This window comes from Embiotoca jacksoni, unplaced genomic scaffold (genome assembly GCF_022577435.1).
Source record: "Embiotoca jacksoni isolate LCO1_2020_lvr unplaced genomic scaffold, fEmbJac1.0.p SCAF_5, whole genome shotgun sequence".
Classification (NCBI taxonomy): Eukaryota; Metazoa; Chordata; class Actinopteri; family Embiotocidae; genus Embiotoca; species Embiotoca jacksoni.
The window spans coordinates 2,569,777-2,591,159 of record NW_027185403.1 but is presented as its reverse complement, the minus strand read 5'-3'; the positions used below and the strand labels follow the sequence as shown (position 1 = coordinate 2,591,159).

The 21,383-nt window shown below is 39.9% G+C and overlaps 1 protein-coding gene across 5 annotated transcripts in view; it reads right to left on the bottom strand.

Moving 5' to 3' along the window:
- The window catches only part of fam13b (family with sequence similarity 13 member B), a 69,871-nt gene extending 49,022 nt beyond the window's left edge, over positions 1–20,849 (bottom strand). For 4 of the 5 annotated variants that reach the window (XM_069171361.1, XM_069171365.1, XM_069171364.1 and 1 more), the window contains exons 1-2: positions 20,475–20,849; positions 2,594–2,746 (exon numbers count right to left, since the gene is read on the bottom strand). The gene's annotated coding sequence lies outside the window, so the exon portion shown is untranslated. The remainder of the gene's footprint in view (positions 1–2,593; positions 2,747–20,474) is intronic. The other variant, XM_069171362.1, reaches the window with a different exon arrangement.
- Between the last annotated feature and the right edge of the window lie 534 nt (positions 20,850–21,383).

The following is a 21,383-nucleotide window of genomic DNA, read 5'->3' as shown; positions in this document are numbered from 1 at the left end:
ATGCAGCCCGACATCAAACATCGGTTCTCATCTTCAGTCGCTGTGCAAAGACACGACATGAGACACTAACAAACTTCACCTCTGCTGGTAAACAAAAGCGGTGCATCCACCACAAACACATCGAAGGGTGAGAGGGAGAAAGACACTGGACAGCAGCAACTGGTTGGTGACCTCCAGGCATATTTACAGGTGGAGGAGGGTGCAAGAGCAGACGCTGAATTGAACCAGCTAAAATTAAACCAGCCTGCAACAACACTTGTGCAATAAATCCTGCTTTGGAAAGGATCTAATCTTCAGCTTTTGTTTAAACAGTTTCAAAAAGGTATTGACTGAGTTTTCGATTAACTTCGGCACTGTTGTTTTTTTTTTTTGTTTTTTTTTTTTAACCAAAGCCCAAAATATTCATCTTACAAAAAGACACAGCATGTCAAAGAAAATCCTCATATTTGAGAAGCTAGAAGTAAATGTTTTCAGGACAAATTTACAAAAATGATTAACTGATTATCAAAATAGATGCAGGTTTAATTTTCTGTCAATTGAACAATTATAGCAGTGCTGTTTGTGTTATACTGAGAGTTGTCTTTGATATTTTGGTCACCATGTTTACGCCAATGAAGGGAGACTAAATATTAGAAATACCACCCCTCTCGGTAAAACGCAAAAATGTTCAACAGCAACACAAACGGCTGTCTCCGAAATAACCTTAAACCCGAATCAAAATCTCTCGAAAAGAGCTTCGACAAATGCTCAGCGTTATACTAAGAGAAAAAAAGGAAAAGGTGGGATTCGTTGTCGGAGTGATAGTTTTACCTGGTGTACCTAATAAACTGGCAACTGTATGGTAAAGTGCACTGTGTCTTAGACTGGGAGAAGTCTACTAGGCGGAAAATATGACCAACTAGTGTTTTTTAAAGCGTGAATCTGCACCAAAAGTGGATCAAATTGTGTGTGTGTGTGCATGTGTGCGTGTGTGTGTGAGTTTTACAGTGTAGCTCCATATTTGAGAAAAGGGGAATTAAAGAAACTCCTCCATCTGAGGAGCCATATTAGGAAGAGAAGGAGACAGATTTTAAGATTAAGCCACAGTAGCAGAGCGGTGTCTTGTCCAAATGAAAGGCTGGTTGAGGATTAAACACACTATTTGCTCCATATGGATGTGTACATTACATATATGTGAAACGTTATCGCGTTGTAATTAAATTCTCAACCCTCATTTAACCTCACTGCTTAGTTCTTACGCAACACGGATGTCACCGGCAGTGGGATAGTAATCGATGCACAAATAACGCAAATGGGAGAAAGAATCCGCAGCGATAGTTTCTTTTTCAGGTTTGGCTTTGATGATCGTCGGTTGGTGAGTAATCTCAATGCAAACAGCGGCAGATGGTGTCCAGTCCACTCGTCGGAGGAGGAGGAGTGTTTATCAGAAATGTCATCTCAGCTCGTTCCACTTGAGTTAATCTCACTGTACATCTCAAGTGGTATTTTAAAAGATATGCAAGTATGACAATTAATGACAAGAATATGCAAGCTATACAGTCTACTAAACATATAACATGCATGCAAAACATTCACGTTCAGACTTTTTCTAAAAAGTCGCGCTTCTTCGTGGCTTCTTTTCAGCCGTGGAATCACAAATGACCACAACCGCATTTAAATAGAACACACACACACACACACACACACACACACACACACACACACACACACACACACACACACACACACACACAGGGTTGTCAGAATGAACTTTTCCGATTTGAAAGGCGCTTTTCTTTTTTGCAGCAGTCAGCTGTTTACTCGTTCTCTAACTCTCTCGACCACCAGTTTATAATGAGTTTATTCTGTTTTCATTATGTCAGCTAGACACCAATAAGAGGACTTTTTTTTCCTTCCTCATTACATATACAGTAAGTAACATCATGTGTTATTTTTTTTTTATGGGTGTGAAGAAGTGCTGATGTCCAGCTGTTCAACTTGTGGAGTGTTTAGTGCTACTTGCAATGTGTTAAATCTGATTTTATATTGGAAAATGGACAAGACCAAACTCTTCGCTATAAAAATGTGTATATGTGGTCTTTATTGTTTCACTAAAGGAGCATAGAGTTAATAATATAAAAAAAAACCTCAAAAATGGTAAGTGAACTGTAATTTGTTTACTGTGGTAAATCCTTCCCTTGGTAAACAATATAGTCGATTGCATTCGAACTGCTAATTAGCAGATAATTGGGTAGTTGCTGAGTGTAAATGGTGGACAGCTGGTTTTAAACATCTACAATATGAATGCGAAGCGCCGTATGTTTGAGAAACTATTTCTGCACAGGTTGCATGACACGGACGCGTCCGTTTGCTTTCACGTGGTGTTTTCTTTGTCAAGTACTAAATAGGAACTCGTAAAGTGAAGACACAGGAAGTCATCTTGCAATGAGGTTGCCAGCGATGGAGTTATTAATGGCAAGTCACCGATAACGGGAGTTCCCCTGCGTCTTTGCACAAAGTTATTTTTGCAGCAACAGTTTATGACGGTATAATGTTTTTTTGCAAATAGGTGCAGTATAATGTATGCGTGTCTTCTGCGTGCGCACGTACTCACCGTGTAGCAGTGAAAGTGTGTCCTATCCTCTCCTCCCCCGGCCAGTGAGCAACTGAACCATCTATGGCTGCTTCAGGTTGTGGCAGAAGATGAGCCGGTAGTTCCTCATTGACGGACCGCAAATCCCTCTTGCAGGATTCCCTTCTAGCTACACTGAGGACAGACGGAGACGAAAGGTAGACGATGGGAGGGACAAAGAGGACGAGGTAATGGCAGAGGGAGAAGGCAGAAAGGGAAGGCGAGGCGAGGGTGGAGACAGAGGTGAGGAGAGAGAAGCAGGTGGAATGTAAGTAACAATCCCCGGTATGTTAATAAACACATGATTTACTACTTTCTGTCGTAAGACAATGGGACAGTGTTTTAAGTGGTACTATTTATAGCTTTTGCATTCACTGTTCTCCACCTGTTGTCAAAGTGTTTGGAAGATTATGCTGGTGCAGAAGAAGACGTGCATATTACGCTTATAACTTAAACTTTAAAAAAAAAAAAAAAATTAAAAAAAAGTTTGACACCGATTTTTCAATCGATTTAATTTCACTCTGAAAAGACATAAAAACAGTAGGTAGTAAACTGGCAGAACATAATCAATATGAAAAGATGCACACGTTCCTCTATCTCAGACTACAAAATAGCAACTGCGTGTGAACTGCCAAAACTACAAGTAATCAAATCTCAGAGAGAAGACATCAGAGTACAGGCAGCGCTGTTTGAATGTTCGCTCTCTGGAAGAGAGGCAGGGACTGCTTCCTATTAGAAATATAATAAAACAAATAATAGAATTACACGTTGCTTGTCGTTCACGTACTCATAAAACTGTATTTCATCATGTGGGCTACGTATTAATGGGGAAAAAATTCAAACTAATTCTTGCAAAGCACATGCAAAAGAGCTTTTAACAAAGTGGATGCAGATGACAAATGAAAATGAAGGCAAATTATTGCACCACAAAGAACACGAAGATAATATATGGCATCACCGAGGAAGCTTTTTATACGAATATCATGTAGTCAGGGTAACACCTGGTTTGATAGCAAAAGATGCATTTGGTCAAACATTAAAAATCCGTTTTAGAATCAAACCAGTAAAAAAAAAAAAAAAAAGTGTCTCGAGGAAAACTAAAATCAGTTTCATTCACAAAAAAAACGATGGTGTTCTTCTTCGTTAGTGTCTCTGGTGTTAAAAAATAAGTACATTTCTCGTGGTTTTGAGTTTCTGTAATTTCCCTCCAGTTTTTCTATTTTCTGTACCCCTTTTCTCTTCCTCATTCCTTGTTACCGCCCTTCCTTTCTCATTCTTCTTCACCTCCCTGTTCTGGTTTTTCTCCTCTCCTTCCTCTCTAATCACATCTTCGATGCCGGAGATGTCAGGTTGTCCAAGAGTCTGCCGGAGGACTACGATAATTAAACCAACCCCGGCTGGGCTAAAAAAGCTGTGCCAGAGTGTCGTGCAGGCCTGTGCATGCCCAAACTGTCACATTTAATCTGTGCGCGTTAGGTGTGCGCCTATTAATTGCTGACTGTGTTAATGTTGTTACATGTTAGTGTGTGTGCTTGTTTGGGCAGACCCGTCATCTGAGACACAAAACAGCGTACAGGCACTTATTCCTCTGAGTGTGTGTGTGTGTGTGTGTGTGTGTGTGTGTGTGTTGTGTGTGTGTGTGTGTGTGTGTGTGTGTGTGTGTGTGTGTGTGTGTGTGTGTGTGTTTGTGTGTGTGTGGGTGTGTGTGTGGGTGTGTGGGTGTGTGTTTGTGGGTGTAAATGTGTGTCAAAGTGTGCACGAAGAGAGAAACCGTCCTTTGGTCTACATGGGAATAGGACCATGTGGTAAAATATTAATAACAGCTCTACTTTTGAGAGTGTTCAGAAGTAAAATAAATGAGACGAAGACGGCAAAAGAAAATGTGAGGTAGGGAGGCGGGAAAGGAAATAATGCCGCTGGAGAATGTTTTAAAATTTGAGTTTTTAAATATTAAATAACGTATGATTTAAGTAATTCAAAAATGTTGAAAGTTAAGAATACAAGTTTGACAAAGGATTCAATATTATTATTTTTCTAAAGGGGTCTTTCACTTGCAATCTCAACTCTACTCTTAATATTTTGACTTAAAATTTGTATTTCCGTCTGTCCAAAAACCTGAAAAAGCTTCATAATGTGCACTGATAGTCAGTGCAAGTCGACGGCTTCACTTAACTTAACGATTGGTTGGTTGAAATTATTGTTTTAATAAAAAAACAATAATAAAAAAAAAATCTCAGAAAAGCCCTTTCTTTAAAAAATTAACAACAGTAATATTATTTTTGGAACCGTGTCATCTTTCTTTGCCACAGAAATCTTGCAGTATTGAGCTGGATGGATATGAGCGATGGTTTTTAATCTGTTCAGGTGCACCCGGTTGGATCTGGAAACGTTTTGTGCTCATTCTTGTTTCCCTGCTGGAGAACACCTCGTCCTGTTACTCACTCCTTTTTCTTCTACACCCTCTTGTGTTCCTTCTTTCCTTTCATTCATCCTTGTGCTGCGAGTTACACAAGCCATCCGACCTATTTGGTCTAAATCATCTCGACGTCAAGAGGAGCGAAGAGGTGGAGATGAGCAGGAAGAGAAATTCAGGTGAAGAAACATAAATATTCCCTCCGTTTCCTGCTGGTGTCGGTGGCTCTCTCACCTAAACTGCTTTGTACTTTCAAAGGATAAATATCTGCTCTCTTCATTCAAATCAAATCTTTCTGAAACAATCTTTGTAGTTACACAACAGTAACAGTACCCAAAGATCCTGAAACAGAAAGAAAAAGCCAGCAAATAAAGAAAAAGACAGCAAATAACACTGCTTTTTGAGAGTTTTGGCAACTACCGCATTAAAACTACAACTCTGAGCCACAGTATGAATGTTGTAAACTCTGAATTGCACAGACTGCTGTTTTTAAACACTTCAGAGATGTAGAAAATGGTGAAAAATAATACAACTGAAAAAACTTTAACACTTAGAACAGATGGACTGACTCACAGCCTGAATAATAAAATCTGATGTATTTTAAACTTTTTTTGGTTAACAAAAAACCCAAATCCTTCTTATGACCCTCGTTTAATATTGGTATTGTTATTTAAACTTTTTGTTTGTGTCCGTTTGAGCGAAATTTCATTTTCAGGTTTTCCCTTTACAAATGCAGATTTAAGGAGTCTTGTGTTTGCTCATTATTGTGGAGTGAAATTATTCTCCAGCCTCCACTCTTTCCAAAATCAACTGAACTGGCACTGCTTGGGTGTAAGCCTCTTTAAAAGCTACAGAAAATCCCAGTATTGCAGCTGAATTTCTCGTATTGAGTCAGCGCCGTCGCCACTGAAACCAACAGAGGTGCTACAAGCCAGACAGTTGAGTTCTTAGCAAACTAAATCGATATGAAAGCCTTAACGACTGTTGAATAATGTCGGATTATTGCGCTGAACAGGGCCGAAATAGCACAGTCATAGAGCCTGGCGGCGACAGGGCTACTCTTTCCAGGTCTCAACACACTTGAGCATTATCAAACAGAGGGACAGACAGACGAGGACAATGACACTCGGAGATTAGGGAACTCAGTGTTCCTAAACCAGTGCCTTTTCTCCAATGAAAACTGACCCTAAAAGGCCTCTGCAGTGGCGGTTTGGTCAGTAATGGAACAGTCTAGAATTGCTCTGTCTGTGTTTCTTTTTGTCTGTGTGTCTTAATCCCAGATATCATGCCTGACAAACTCACGCTCAACAATGGTGGACATTGTTAAAAGGAACACTGAGAAAGCAAAGGCCGAGCGCTAGAAGACGGAACAAAGAGTACGTAAAAGAGAACATGAGGACCACGAGGGAAAGTGGCCAGCCGAGAACATAAGAACGACACTCGGGGAAAGTGCGCAAGAAGTGAACAAAACAGCTTAAAGCCTATGTTCATATTCATTTCAATGAGGTGTGACTGTGTTGGCCAATGAAGTGCATTAAAACACATCATTCTGAAAGCAGCATATTTCTACTGTTTACCTTGTGATAGCCACAACAGGAGATAACTGTCTGTGCAAACGTTACGATGTTGTAAAAACTCCCTCTCGTAGTACCATAAACTGCTATGCCACTTGTGGCATCTAATAAACCTAAAAAGGTATTGTTCTACTTGTCAATCTGGCAGTTTTTGTTTGCATTTCAATGCGTCGACACCATCTCAAAACAACTAAACTAAAGTTTAAAAAAAAAAAAAAAAAAAAAGGGCTTTAAAAGGTGAAGACGGTTGCCTTTTGATCTGAACACCCAGGAAGCTTCAGACTTCTGATTTTCTACCTCTAAAAAGTGTTTGAAGCACCACATTGCATGCAGACTGGAGTTAAGAAAAAACAAAATGTTTCATCCTTAACAACTGTTAAGATGAAGACTGACTAAGGAGAGTATCATGTCTTTAAGCTCTTGGAGACGGATGGGCCCGAACCTGTAACCCATCTCGATTCACTGTTAAGTTTTCAATAACGGGGCTCTACCATTTAGCCCGCTGTGTATCGGATTGCAGTTTGTTTCTAAAAGCGGCACTTGCCCACATCCAGAAATGAAGCCCGAACAGAGGTGCACAGCGGAAAGGTCACAGGTTCAGTAGCTGCAAAACAGGAACGATGACCGGACGCTCAACTGAAAACCTCAAAATCCTCAAACAGAACCGTCCCTTTCCGGATATGTTGAATATTAATTGTTGAAATAACTAATGTCAATCCGGGCAAAAAAACAAACAAACATGAAAACAAAACAAAAAAACCTCGTTTTCCGATTCATCTGCGATCTAGCAAATAGCCTCGGTTCCATCAGAACACCGTGACCAGCAAAAAAGATCAAATATTCAGGAGACGACATCATAAATAAATCAGCAAATTTCCTCCAACTTGCATCATGTCCTAAAATCTCCAAAATAAAAGAGATCAAAGTAGTTCAATTCTGCATAGTCTGTCATCACTGGCCAAACTATCGTGGTCAACCAAAATCAGGGAAAGTACAAAGAGCCAGAGAGAAAGGTTGGACAGCATGAACCCGCTTCAGATGTTAAAAGTCCATCCGATTTCTCTGTCAAAGCCTACAAATCCTGTAGGGATCAAAATATACATCAAAGTATGATCAATTTATATCAGCAGCACGAGGGAAAACCAAAAGAGAAAATATAAAGAAACAAACTTTGCTTACAAACCTATCTTCAGAGAAATTGTTCTATTGACTCTCCTTCCTTAAAATCTTGAAAGCTACGACGAGCAGAAAAACCCCTTTGAAGGCGGACAGGAAGTCGCTGAACTCTTCCGACTCTCCGCGAAACCATCAGGACGAGAACCGACGGGTGTTTCTGCGAGCGTCTACTGCCGTGGGTGTGTCGAGCGCTCCGGGACTTTCTTTACACGTGCGTCTCGTGGCCCGAATAAAACGGAAAAAAAACAAAAAAAACTTCCTTGTGCTCTGCAGTGCGAGTTTGACCTTTCACATCCAAACAAGCCCACACCCAAGAAAAAAAAACAAAACACAAAAGGACACACACACAACACGCACACACACACACACACGCGCACACACACACACACGCACACACACACACACACACAGCCTGGAGAGATACAAATCTGATCTGTCAATCGCTGAACATGTGACCGACATCCTCATTTGCTCTCCCACACATGGAATGAAAACAACATGGCACCGTCAGCGGCCGTTTCATGGGTGGTGGGTTACAGAGACATCCTTAACAAATATAAACCGACCGGGAGAAACCAGCAGCGGATAAAATACACCGACGCCTGAATATATCGCAATATTGTTTCTCCGAATTACATTGAAGAAAAAAAAAAAAAAAAAAGCGAGAGTGTTGCATGATGGGTTGTTTGCAGCCTTAACGTTACTTGGCTATCAAGTGTCTTTTCGAGTCGACCGTGCTTAAAAGTGTTCTGTTAGCACAGTCAAAGCTGCCGAGCTTTCTGAAAGCGGGCGTAATGCGTTTTGCTGCAAGGGAGGAAATAAATTCACGATGAGTGAAACTGAGCTCTGAACGGCTCCCGACATTTAAACTGCAGAAATGCATTATGGACTGAATCGCAGCTACCGGGCAGCCAAGAATTAAGGCCGCCGCAGAGGACGAGGAGCTCAATAAGAAAAAAAATCAAATAAAATACCAGAGAAAATAATTTCGACTGTTTCCAAGAGAATATCAGACAAGCTACACAAACGGAGGATTTTTATCGGCGTGAAGAATTTCAACTTTCACTTTCAGTGAAACCGGTTTCAGGGACAACGACTCTTTTTTACCGCGTATTGAGTATCTCAGGGAAACTTTCCAATTTAGACTGGTGTGAAAGTGGGTGAGACCCTCAAAAAGGATGTATGCGTGTGTATATATATTAAAATATGAAACCTTTTCAGTGCCCTTCTACGTACAGAACGAGTTCTTGTGCACAAATTGCTGGTTTTTAACTTGAGACCCGCTCATTCATTCGTTCATTCATTCATACATACATACCAGTCAGCAGTCCAGGATGTTAAACTGCTTTGTAAGAAACTGCATAACAGGAAGTCTATCAATAATCTGTTTAAAATGAAGCTGGTGTTTCATGCTGATCTCGGCAGCTCAAGTGTTGTTGGCAGCGCAGCACCACTACCCACACACAGCTGTATCAGTCTACTGTATACATAACATTATCAGACGGGGTTTTAAAGAATAAAAAACGCTCGAAGGGAAGCCTGAAGTTGTAGCGTACCAACGTAGAGAGGAAACGTACCGTAACGCCTGTTAAAAACCACACGGACCCCCCCAAACGAACATGAAGTTAGTTGTCGTGAACGCTGACCTAAAACATGCTTGTGCACTTTCCGATATTGCCTATTAGCACAAAGTCCTCGTGTTTGACTCGTAGCGATAAGATACACTAAGCCCTCCCTGATTCTAAGGTCAACAGTAAATTAAAAAAAAAAAACCTCTATAGTCGATATGCATTAAGTTAGAAGAGTAAGTTAAAGGTAGTCCTTTAAGGCAGAGGCCGGTAAAAAAAAAAAAAAAAGAAAGAAGAAGAAAAAGAATATCGGCTCTTGTTCCCTGTCAGCAGCAAATATAAACACTATCTTACTTTCACTTTCTTACATGTCTGTGGTATCTTTATATTTGATATCTTTTATATATATTTATACAACTATGAATTTTACTGGGTTGTTACGCGTTATATTTCTCCATGGATTTGTTTGCATAATTGGGAGGAATCTTTATAAAAAAAAAAAAAAAAAAAAAAAAAAAAAATTATTGTGCTCAGTGTTTGTTTTTGTCTCTACACAAAAATATAATTACTTGTAATCTATCTGTTTACCTGTCTATCTGCACTCTTTGCACAGTGACATGTGACCTCTTTGGTGCCGTGACATTTGCCGATAGTCGCAAAGCCTTTACTATCCAACCAGAATTAGCTCACTTCTAATGGAGGGGTGGAGTGGTGGTGGTGGTGGTGGTGGTGGTGGGAGGGGGGGGGGGGGGCAAAAAAACAAGTATGATGACAGCAGACAGCAAAGGGGGTATCATGATGTAATTATATAATTCAGGTTTTCTCAGCATTAATTCGTAATAACATCCTCCATATTAATATTTGAGAGGTTTTTTTTCCCCGTAAGCTTACATAACTCAAGGACTAGGTTAAGTGATAAAAGCTGGAAGTTTTATCCAGTACAGTGTCATTGTATTAAGACTGTTAAGCGCAAGAACATAATCCACTAAATAGAGCGATTTGAGATAAATACAATGAAATACATCCACCCACTGAGGCTCAGTTTCTAAGCATTATCATTTTAGGGATATAATTCAATCATATTTAGGCATGGTTACTATGAATTGGGATATTTAATAATAGAAAATAAAGTAATCAGAAGTTAGCACAGGGAATTACGATGCTTGATTTAAAGGGCAAGGTTTTAATTTGAGTGCACATATTATCTAAAGTTTGCTTTTTGGTCAGCATTTACTCGATTCATGATTCTGCTTTGCTATATGTAGGTAGCAGCGGGTCAAGTCGGGCTCTGAGGTGAGGCTTCGCACAGGTGAAGGAATAAAGGAGGAGAACCGACGCCGTGGGGAATAAGAGATCATCGCAAAGAGAATGGCAAGAGAAGATAAGAAGAGAAAAAGCAGCAGGGAAAGAGGAAGAACCAGGAATAAAAAAAAATTAAATTTTTTTTTTTAAAAATTGCATGCGAGGTAAAGAGAAAATCAGTAGAAAAAAAAAGAGGCAGTAGAGCCAGTGTTTGCTCTTGAATCATCATCAGCAGCAGCCCTAGCCTAGTTTAGCTGCCCCTCCCCGACTCGCCGAGTCAGTGATAAATTAATAAGCACATGTCTTTGGGGGACATCTGCTTTTTCAGGCCTGTTATCTCCTACGCTCACCAAACATGCACAAACATTTCTCTTATTTGTTTTGAAAATGGAGGGAAGATCTCACAAAAGCAATCCTCCTTTTTAAGCATGTCTCTTTATATTTTTTTTGATGTGTAATGAAAAGCAAAGGAAAGCAATTAGAAAGCTTCAACTGACTTTCAAATGTTTGCCATCCTGAATTTTCTCCCGACTACATGTTCTTTGAAGCCCGAAGGTCTGATAGATGTTCCCGTGCACAGGCCTGCACGGAGCTGAACCTCGTTCCACGTACTCGGGATAAATCCAGCCTGCGGAGCTGCAGCTACGGCTGATTGGCAGAAAAGCGCGCCGCAATCATTTTAATTGGCAACATTTTTTTTTTGTTATTCTTCGTTTCCAGCTCGTCAACGGTGATGTTTTGCTGCTTTTCTTTGTTTTCTAAAGTAAAGTGAATATGTTTTTTTCAAATGAAAAAAAAAAAAAAAAAAAAGCAACTGAAAGACTTCAATTTGCAGTTTTAGAATTTTCTGATATTTTACTGACAAAATAAGTGACAAATTTATCCCCCCCAAAAAAACAATCAGACAAAAAATAAATAAATCGATAATTCAAATAATCATTTTGTTTTGCTGCCTGACTTGTGTTCAATGTCTAGTATGATGAGCACTTAAACGTTCCACTCAGTAACATCACACTTCATATGCATACCGTGCAGTGCACCCCAGTACAACCAAAGCCCTCTGCAGCCAGCGGTTAATTGCCACGACACACTTCACCCGAACAGGTTAAATGCCCCGCTTAATAGCATTTACCAAAAGGAGGAAGGCGTTTCTCCGAGCTGGTGATCTTTCCGATACTCCAGGTTATCCTATATATATATATATATATATATATATATATATTTTTTTTTTTTTTTTCTGTCCTTCCAAGTCACATGTCACTACGTTTCTCACGAGGGCCGATGTGCCACACGAGTGAAACAGTAACACAACGTCCATTCTTTTGCTTCGCCGACGGGGCTGCGACAGTGAAGAAAAAAAAACCAAAAAAACAATCTTCAACGCCTACGGTGGAAAGACAAGTGCCGCTCTGTGTTGGCAACTGTGGGAGTGGAAAGAAAGCCGCATTTGGGTCGGGACATTTGCATGTAGTTTGTTTGGTTGTACTCTTCAAACAACCAACCTTCGATTTTCCTTCCTATTAAAGAAACGCTTTTGATGGCATAAAAAAAACAAAAAAAACCTGGGGAGAACTCCATTCGTTTTATTTGCATGTGGACGACGCAATTTGCCAGAGAGCTCCATTTTTAAGAGTGTTTGGTCTCTAATAAAACCCGTAACCGTGTTTAAATACCACTTCATTTGCAATGTTGATGTGCTACGCAGGGAAACATCTAAGACGGGCAATTCTGAGCACGCGTTACTAACATTTAGTGCTGCCGTGTTATCATGAGAGTCCTTTTAGTAAATCTGTGAAGGTAAATAGATCTTTCTATTTATTTATTTATAGGACATACATTGTAATGCTCCTTGTTTCTTAAGCCTTCAGAGGTGACATTCAGCTTGAAAACTCACGCTGACCCGTCCTTTAATGGCTAAAGTAATAAACCCGGGTTTTTCTGGTGAAAGGAGAGTTTTTCAGACCACAGTGTGGAGTTTGCACGACTCAAATAATCAGCTTGTGTCAAACAAACAAATGGGTTGAGGATGAATATGAAATACTGTAAACAACGTTTAGATTGAGTTGCTTTGTACACCTGAAGGAACTCGGGTTGTTTTTTTAACATTCGTGCTTTGTTCACACTGAAATTGTTTGGACTGGACAAATTCAGTTTGAGGGAAATAAATAAGTACCTCGGTATCATTTAAATCCTTTATGGCATAAGGTGTTTATCATTATCACAGTGTTATCTATTGTGATAAAGTACATCTTTTGCTAAATTGAGGAAGAAACTGTTAAACTGATCAAATAACCAGGTTTTTTTTGGTTTTTTTGGGGTTTTTTTGGGGGGTAAATGCAGGAAATTAAATAGCTGACAGATCCAAGTACTTTATCACAGCGACGCAGACGTCGTCATCGATCACGCACCATAAGGAAGGCGCGAAGACGAACACGTACGTACACAACGCAGGAAGTGCATTTAAACGTGACCTCGTTCTCTCGCGCCGTCTCGTATTGATAGAAATTGCCAAACCCTGCACTGTAAACTACCAGCTGGCCTGCTGCTATTGCAGCATCCCTCTCCCTCTATTGTCTTTATGCTCTGCGCGCAGCTTGACAGCTCTATGAAAGCAGTGACAGCGCGATGAGGAAGTGAGACTTCTGTGAATCAATGAGCAAATCCCAGGCCCGTTGTTAAATACCGTAGAATAAACAAGCCTTTGCTCAATCACACGAGGACTGACTAAGCCTCAATTGACGGTGAGCTAATAGCTTACGCTGGATAGTACGAGTCCAGTCTTTCCAATCTGTGCGTGTCTGCGTGTCACCGTGTGTGTAAACAATACATCACAACACCGGCTGCGAGAGGAAGCTGGCGAGCGAGCGAGACGGAAGAGCATGCAAACGGCGACCAAGCAAATTTGCCGTTGCAGTTCGCATCACGTGACACGTTCACTGACGCTTTTCGTCGCTCTACTTTTACCCCCCCTTTTTTTTTATATATATATTTTCTTTAAGTGTTCTCGTGTGTAGAAATGCATGCGATATTAAGCCTTTCGGTGCTTTTTCTTTTTTCATTCTATGAGTTTAGGCAGTTTTGTGTTCACTCTAAACAGGGGACGATAAATGAGCTTAAATCAATGAGGATTTGCCGCTCCATTGCCGCCAGTCAAATGCTTATTTTCGGTAAAACACACGGCATACTAGATTCGCTGTTTAAGACACCAGAACTAAACTTCTTTCACTTTGTTTTGCTTCAGTAACAGAAGAAGCAAAAATCCATGTAAGTCCATGTATCTTTTTTCAGGTACGACGTTGTCCATTTGTGCCACAAAAAAAAAATCTCAGAAAATACATACCACTCGAGATTTATTTGCTTTCGGGGTGATGATATGCAACTAATTTATCTGGAGACGTCGTCTCGTGTTTAAAATCTTTCCATGTCAGAAACAAATGTGTAAACAGAAGCCCACAATTGGTGACTTCATGCAAATGAAAGACTGCAGGTGGGCAATAATCCAAAATTACTGTTCGTAGACAGAGCATTGGTTTGTGATTATTTTACGCATTGTCTAAATGTTGATATATATCAGTTTTGAAAAAATAACCGCATTCATACTTTTTTTTTTTTATAATAAAAACAGCCATAACACTCGGTCCTACTAAAGACTGCATTGGACAGTATTCACCCTGCACATCCACGTAAGCCGTGACATTTACCCCCAGATGCGTTGAGATAAAAAGAAATCAAAGAGCGCCAGTATCTTAGAAGTCTGTTTCCACATAAAAGCGAGGGATGACCGATTGAACCTCGTTCCCAGAAGGCACTACTTTATCGTAATTCATCTAGGTAAGCAATGACTTGACCCAAATGGCTCCAGGGAATTGTTGGCTGGTTTTGATCACTGGGTTTGTTGCCAGAAAACAGACTTTATTACTTTGCTCTCTGATCCAAGCCAAGCAGCACCACTGCCAAACTCAAGTCAGGAAAGCTCATCTTTGAGGTCAAGGTCAAATTAACTTGTTAGCCCATGTATTCGCAACGCATCGGCCAACCGAACACCGAGTGAGCATGAATCCCAAAGTAGTCAGCCAGACAGTGATATCTGACCGTCCGACGGGCGGACTGACCTCAATTTGGCTTCTGAAATCGATAAACACAAACAAAATCTCTGTGGAAGTAGTTCACGGTCAGTTATTAACAATTTTGAACCTCAATCCTGTTATAAAAGGACTGTTTATACAAATAAATATACACAGCAACAAGTTAAACACTCTCAAATGTGTCCTTTCATGCCTCGCTGTAAACAAACGTTGCTCAATTTATAAAGAATTGAAGTACATTTCAGACAGTTCAAACTAACAACTTCAAATAAAGAAAGTCACTGGTTGGTCTGATAAAAAAAACATTCAAAGTAATACCGTTGGGCTCTGGTAGTTTGTGACTTGTATTTAATTTTGCAAATGTTTAGACAAGTGAATCAATAAAAATAATAATTACGCAAAGGGCTGCATGAAGGCAAACAAAAGTATTATTTTAGACAAATAGTCACAGAGAAAAAAAAAAAAAAAGAGGTGGTAGTAAAAAGCCGTGGAACAAGATATTCAGGACTCGGGGCTTTCCAATCACATGAAAACCACAGACTTAAATGCAACATAAAGTTAATCACAACCAGCGTGTAAAAAAAACCCCCAAAAAACAACAACAACAAAAAAAAGAAGGATGGCAAGGGTTACAGATTCAGGCTGTAACAGTTCGTCGGCCTGTATTTCCAGTCATGTGACTTCCATCGCTGTGCAATCTCCCTCACGGCCTGACACATTCAGCAGATGCTGTACAGTTAGAGCGCTGCCCTTAAACCTACTGAGAGCATGTTCTCACCCCCTCCCGATTAATTCAGCCCAACCAGCTGCTCAGAGCAGCATCTCTCCATCTGCCAACTGCTGCACTCGAGCTGCGGCCGCTCGCCTATCAAATGAAATCTACAATAAAATTAAAGAACGTAGCGGTCTCGCCAGTGAGCGCAGCGCCATTGCAGCAAATGAAGACGTGATATCGACAACTGCGAGGATCTTATTACTCTGCTGAAACACAACACGGAGAAGGAACGCAAATGTAAATGTACAAGTATACCGATACAATTTTCAGTCACCCGATAGATCAAATTAGTAGGTCGACAGACAATCAATCACCAACTGTTTTGAATATTCAATCAATAATTTTGAGGAATTTTTTTTTTTTTTAGGAAATCTTTTTAAAATTGTCTAATTATAACCGTTTAAATGTGAATATTTTCTAGGTCCTCTAGTCCTACATGACAATAAACTGAATGTATCTTGGTTGTGGACTGCTGGTCGGGAATACAACGGATCATTTAGGCTGCACCTGTCCAAACATGGGTCGACAAAGACCAAACAAAAACAACAACAAAAAACAATGAAAATAATGGCAATAGTTACAGCTCTCTGTATGTGCGTTTAAAAAGGGACAATTTTAGAGATGCTCCGACCGAATCGTCTCGCCGTTATCGTTTGGCACTCTACGTCCTTTACGCCTGCATTCACATCTCCTGCACCCAACACACTGACCACAAGAACCGACTGCTTACATCCAGAATATTCCAGATCGTGACATTTGCTTCACTTATGAGAGGTCACGTTTTAGGGCACCGGTGATCGATCGTAGGAATTCAACTGAGAAACTGGTTATAGATAAAGTAGCCAGGTGTCTTTCTGCAGCTGATCCAGTGGATTAAAATACCTGGTAAATCTAGGAATTTGATCGAACGGATGGCCGATTCTATAATTCTAATCGGAAAATATAACTCTTAAAATGCTCACGGTGTATGTCATCTCACTGCTTTGGCCTGATCCGAGTTCAATGTATATCAACTGAAAATTTAAACAAACTTACTTATTCCAATCTTATGCTTGTACGAATCATTGTTGTCATTGTCAGCGAGTCTGAATTCTGTTTTCTCAGTTAGTTGTTAGTTGTATACGGCGTCGATTCAAGCGCGTGTTGGTAGAGTCCAAAAGCCCAAAATATTCAGTTGAGGATCTTGGAAGAAAAACAAAACCTGCAGATACTCAAAACGTGAAAAGCAGGAACCAGCAAATGTTTGCATTTCTTGCTTGAAATGAATTAGACAAGACAGTTGCACATCAGTATTAGGTGAAGGAAATAGTCATTTCAGCCCTACTCTTGTGACACATTCCTGAACAGACAGGGCATGTATGAACATGTTTGCCATCTACTAACTTGAGGACTTGTATCCATTTCCTGTGTTGTTTCTTAAAATGACAGCACAGGATCTGAAAGTAAAACTGACCATGTTGGCCTTTTTTTTTTCTCTCTGATATTTGCAGGTAAAGATAACAACACATGAATAAAAGAAGATTTTTTTCCCGTAGAAGCCCTTGTTATTTCAGCCGCCTAATGGACCATCTCCATTTACAGGATCTTTGGGCCAGGTCAGTGCCACACTGCATGAAACTGCTTTGGGCCAGTTTTGGCTCAATATACAGCAGGAGACAGCGCTCTGGATTTCCACAGCTTTTTGCTGGACACTGGAATATCTTCCATCCCTTTTGCAGTTCACATTATTGTATTTAAACGCTCGAGTAATTCTTAAAATTATTTAAAACCCACTAATGTCAGCTTATACTTTTGTTCATCCTATTGTAGTCTGCAAAGCATTGCTAAAATGCTCAATTATAAAAACCAAATGGCGCTTAAACCAATGAGGTTATGAAACCTATATATATATTTTTTTTTTTTTTACATACAGTTGTTAACATGTGCAGACTGGGATTAAATCTGGTGAATTTCTGGCAGTGTGGAGACCAGCTTTACAGATTTGGACCGCATTTGATTTGGCTTGGCCACCATCCACAGAGGCTAAAACAACCACTCAATGACCTGACAACAACAGTCCCACACTGCAGGCAGCGGTGTGATTATGACACTGCTGTGTGTGTGTGTGTGTGTGTGTGTGTGTGTGTGTGTGTGTGTGTGTGTGTGTGTGTGTTTTCCTTCCATATAAAAACTACGGGTCGTCTTACGTGCTCGTCTTATCTGCAGGAGGCTGGAGAGTTTTGACACTGTTGGTATGTGCACACGTGAGATTCTTCACATAAAGGGCTACAGATTCAGGGTCGTACAAACTGAAGGAGAATGAACGCTAATCATCGCAAAGCCTTCGAGTCAATCAAATGACATTGCATGTTTAATCACGCTGTCATTGAGCTACCTCAACATCTTCTTTTTAAGTACCGCTTAGTTTTTACAAGTCTTTGAAAGCGTTTTAGGGAACCAAACGACATGGTGGATCTCTATTTAGTAGCCAGTCAAACACACTTGTTTCTTCATTTATTTATTATACCTAGCTAGACATCAGTAATTTTTTTTGAATAACGTGTTTTTGCCAACTTTCACAAGTGAGGATTTGCTGCTTTTTTTGGACAATAAATTGAATATCTTTGGTGTTTGGGGTTTAATTTGCCACTTTTTAATCTGGAGAATGTATAATGTTCATTCCTCACCATTCTGACACTTTATATGTAAACCAATATATATGAAAATACGATTTCTGCTCTATTGTCACATTAGATCACTTTAGTTTTAGCTAAGTGTTCATATAGTGGGAGCCGCATGCAGAGATGTCAGTATCAATCCAAAGCGTATTACAGCAAGCTGACTCAACAAGTTTTCAACATTTTTCCAACATCAGCAAACCTACAAAGTTGACCTTTACTCTCTGCGCTGTCAATAGACATTCCTGCCGTTTCTCACACAATAACCAAACTGTTTCGGTTGCACGTAAAAGTACTGAGCAGGAACACCGATTTTGCACAAGGCAGACGCAATTGAACATTTGTGTTGTTGATATTTCTGAGATATTAACATCAGGAACTTTATAAGAACACACTTATAGAGACGAAAAGAAACATTTCCTCACCTTGAACTCTTTTACATTTGACTCTTAAGTGTATTTTCTGCTATCTGTGGTATTATTTTTTTACATCAGGGATTTTCTACGTCTATGTATGAATATATGGCACATGAGTATATTGTTATATCTAAAGGGCCAGAGACAACATAAAGGCTTTGTCAAGTAAGAATATACCACAGAAGCATAAGAGGATTTTACAAAAGTAACTTAAAATTTCCTTTACGTGTACATTTTTCAGGTTTTTTTGTTTTTTTTTTAAAGTTAAACTCAGGTTCAACTCGGATACTGTTTCAGTTTGTGATTTTGATTTGACGAATGCAATATAGACAAAGACAATGGTATTAAAAATGCAATCATCGTTCCTCGACTTGTTGATGTTGGCAACAGTGTCAGGCAGCAATTGTATCATTTTAATTAACAACTAATCTCATGATGGTTTTCTCCATTATTTACTATTATGTTCTATCAGCAATTTTTAATCCACAAAATGAAAAAAAACAAAAAAACCCACAATGAAATCTACACAGCTCATTTTGTACGAGTAACTGTACGAAATAAAATTTACAACCAAAGAACAACAGCAGATTGTGAAAGCTTGATGATTGGAAGATATTGTTTGGTATTTTTGCTGGAAAAAAAAAAAAAAGAAAAAAAAAGTCTGCAGCTGCAAAGCCACAGGCTGATTTTCTGTCAATCAAATCTCTATAATCTCGTAACATTGACTTTGCATGCAACTTCTTCAGGAATTACAGCTTCATTTTTGACCCAAATGACCCAAATAATGTTGTCAGTGTGTGCGATAACGTCCCCGCAGTAGGGTTTTTGTAAAGCGTGGCTTGTGCTTGTGCCCGCCTCACACCATATGGGCCAGACAAATCCAATCCGTCCTAATTCAGGGCAATGGCCAGATACGATTATGCAATCTGCAAGATTTCAGAGAGCCCAGAAATAAACGAGAGCTCCTCTCATCAATAAAACGACATTCATAAAGATGAATTACTTGCAGATGACGAAACCTATTTGATCTGAATCGGGGCAGGCAAAAAAACAACAACAACAACAACAAATCTTAATGACAAACAACCGAGGCACAACAACAACAACAACAACAACAAAAACAACAACCCAGCAGAACATTCCAGCACATTCAGCTCGATGGAGCCGAGCAGGAAGCATCTGTCAGCGGTGAAGCTTTCCAGAAACAGAAAACGAAAGTAGGGCTCCGGTTCAGGAGAACAAGAACTCACAGACAGCCCGAGACGGACGGGGCTTTGCACGCTGGTTCTGTTCACAACAACAACAACAACCATCAGAACCGGAGTCTTTTTTTTTTTAAATCTCTACAAAACAATAAAACAACAACAACAAAAACACCACGCACTGAGCGGTTTTGCTTGCGGCACCACAGAGAGAAAGAAAACAAACAAACAAAAAAAAAAACTTCCGACTTTTAGTATTTTATGGTAGTTTTTTTTTTTTTTTTTTCCGGAGCCACAGATGTGATGGAACTGCCATTAACCGCTGCTAGCCGTTAGCCGTTAGCTCCCGGTGAGCACCACAAATGAAGTCAGAAACCATTAAAGCAAAAAAAAAAAAAATAAAATAAAATAAAATAAACCACCGAGGCGCGATGAACAGATACGACCGCGACAGATAAAATTCACAAAGCGCATGAAAAAAAAAAAAAAGAAAAAAAAAAAAAAGTGACTAAAATTAAGACAAAAAAAAAAAAAAAAAAAAAAAAAAAAAAACCGCGGCGTCGGACGGAGTTAGCTTAGCGGGGCTAGCGCTTTAGTTTAGCGGCCGAAAGATGCCCGACGGAACCAGAAGAAGAACCGCTTTGAGCACGGAGCTCAGCGGGTCGAGGAGCGGGGTCGCCCCGGGGCGGTCTTACCGGGTCAAAGCAAGCAGCGATCACGGAGCCAGACGCATCAATTTCTTGCTTCGGTTTCTGTGGCCGACGTCCTTTTTCTTTTTTTTTTTTTTTTTTGGTGGGAGGGTGGAGAGAGAGAGAAGGGTTGGAGAAGACGACAACTTCGACGATGATCAAAGCTGCTGGCGATGTAGAAATACCGTCGGGATCGTTGGGAAGATACTCGACATTTAATGTGGTTCCTGGTTTTCTTTTTCTTCTTGCTCGGACTGACTCGACTCGGCTCGGCTCGGCTGCTCGTTTCTCTTTTTTTTTTTTTTTTTTTTTGCAGGTCGTTGCTTAGAGAGACACACACACACACACACACACACACACCCTCCGGGGACAAACCTGCCAAATACTGACCCCGCCTCTTTCACTCCGAACACAGCGGGGAAGGCAGCTGCCAAATACTGACCCCGCCTCGCAGACAGAATATTCAATACGCAAGTCGCCTGTGAAGCTTTATTTTTGTATTAATTTAACGTAAATGTAAAATATATGTTATCCATATTTATTTATTTTTTTTATTACTGGCAGGGTTTCCTCTTCCATTATAACACATACAATTTCAGCACCCACGCGTTATTTCACAGCAACCTAATAAGTCAGTATGGCTTCATCATTGAGCTCACTATTTAGTTATTATTATTTTTATGCTGCATTTTTAAATAAATATTGTAACAATCATAGTCCGAAATTATGTTAAAACACCAAAGCACCCCTAAGCTCTCCAGAAACATGAGGATAACGCTGAATGGTAATGACACTATTTAATCCCCTTATCTACACACATGTCAGGACTACAATATTGTGCTCCCATATATTAATCTGTTGGATAAATAATAATCCTGAGACTTTGTTAACATATTGTTAAGTACACAAAAGCCT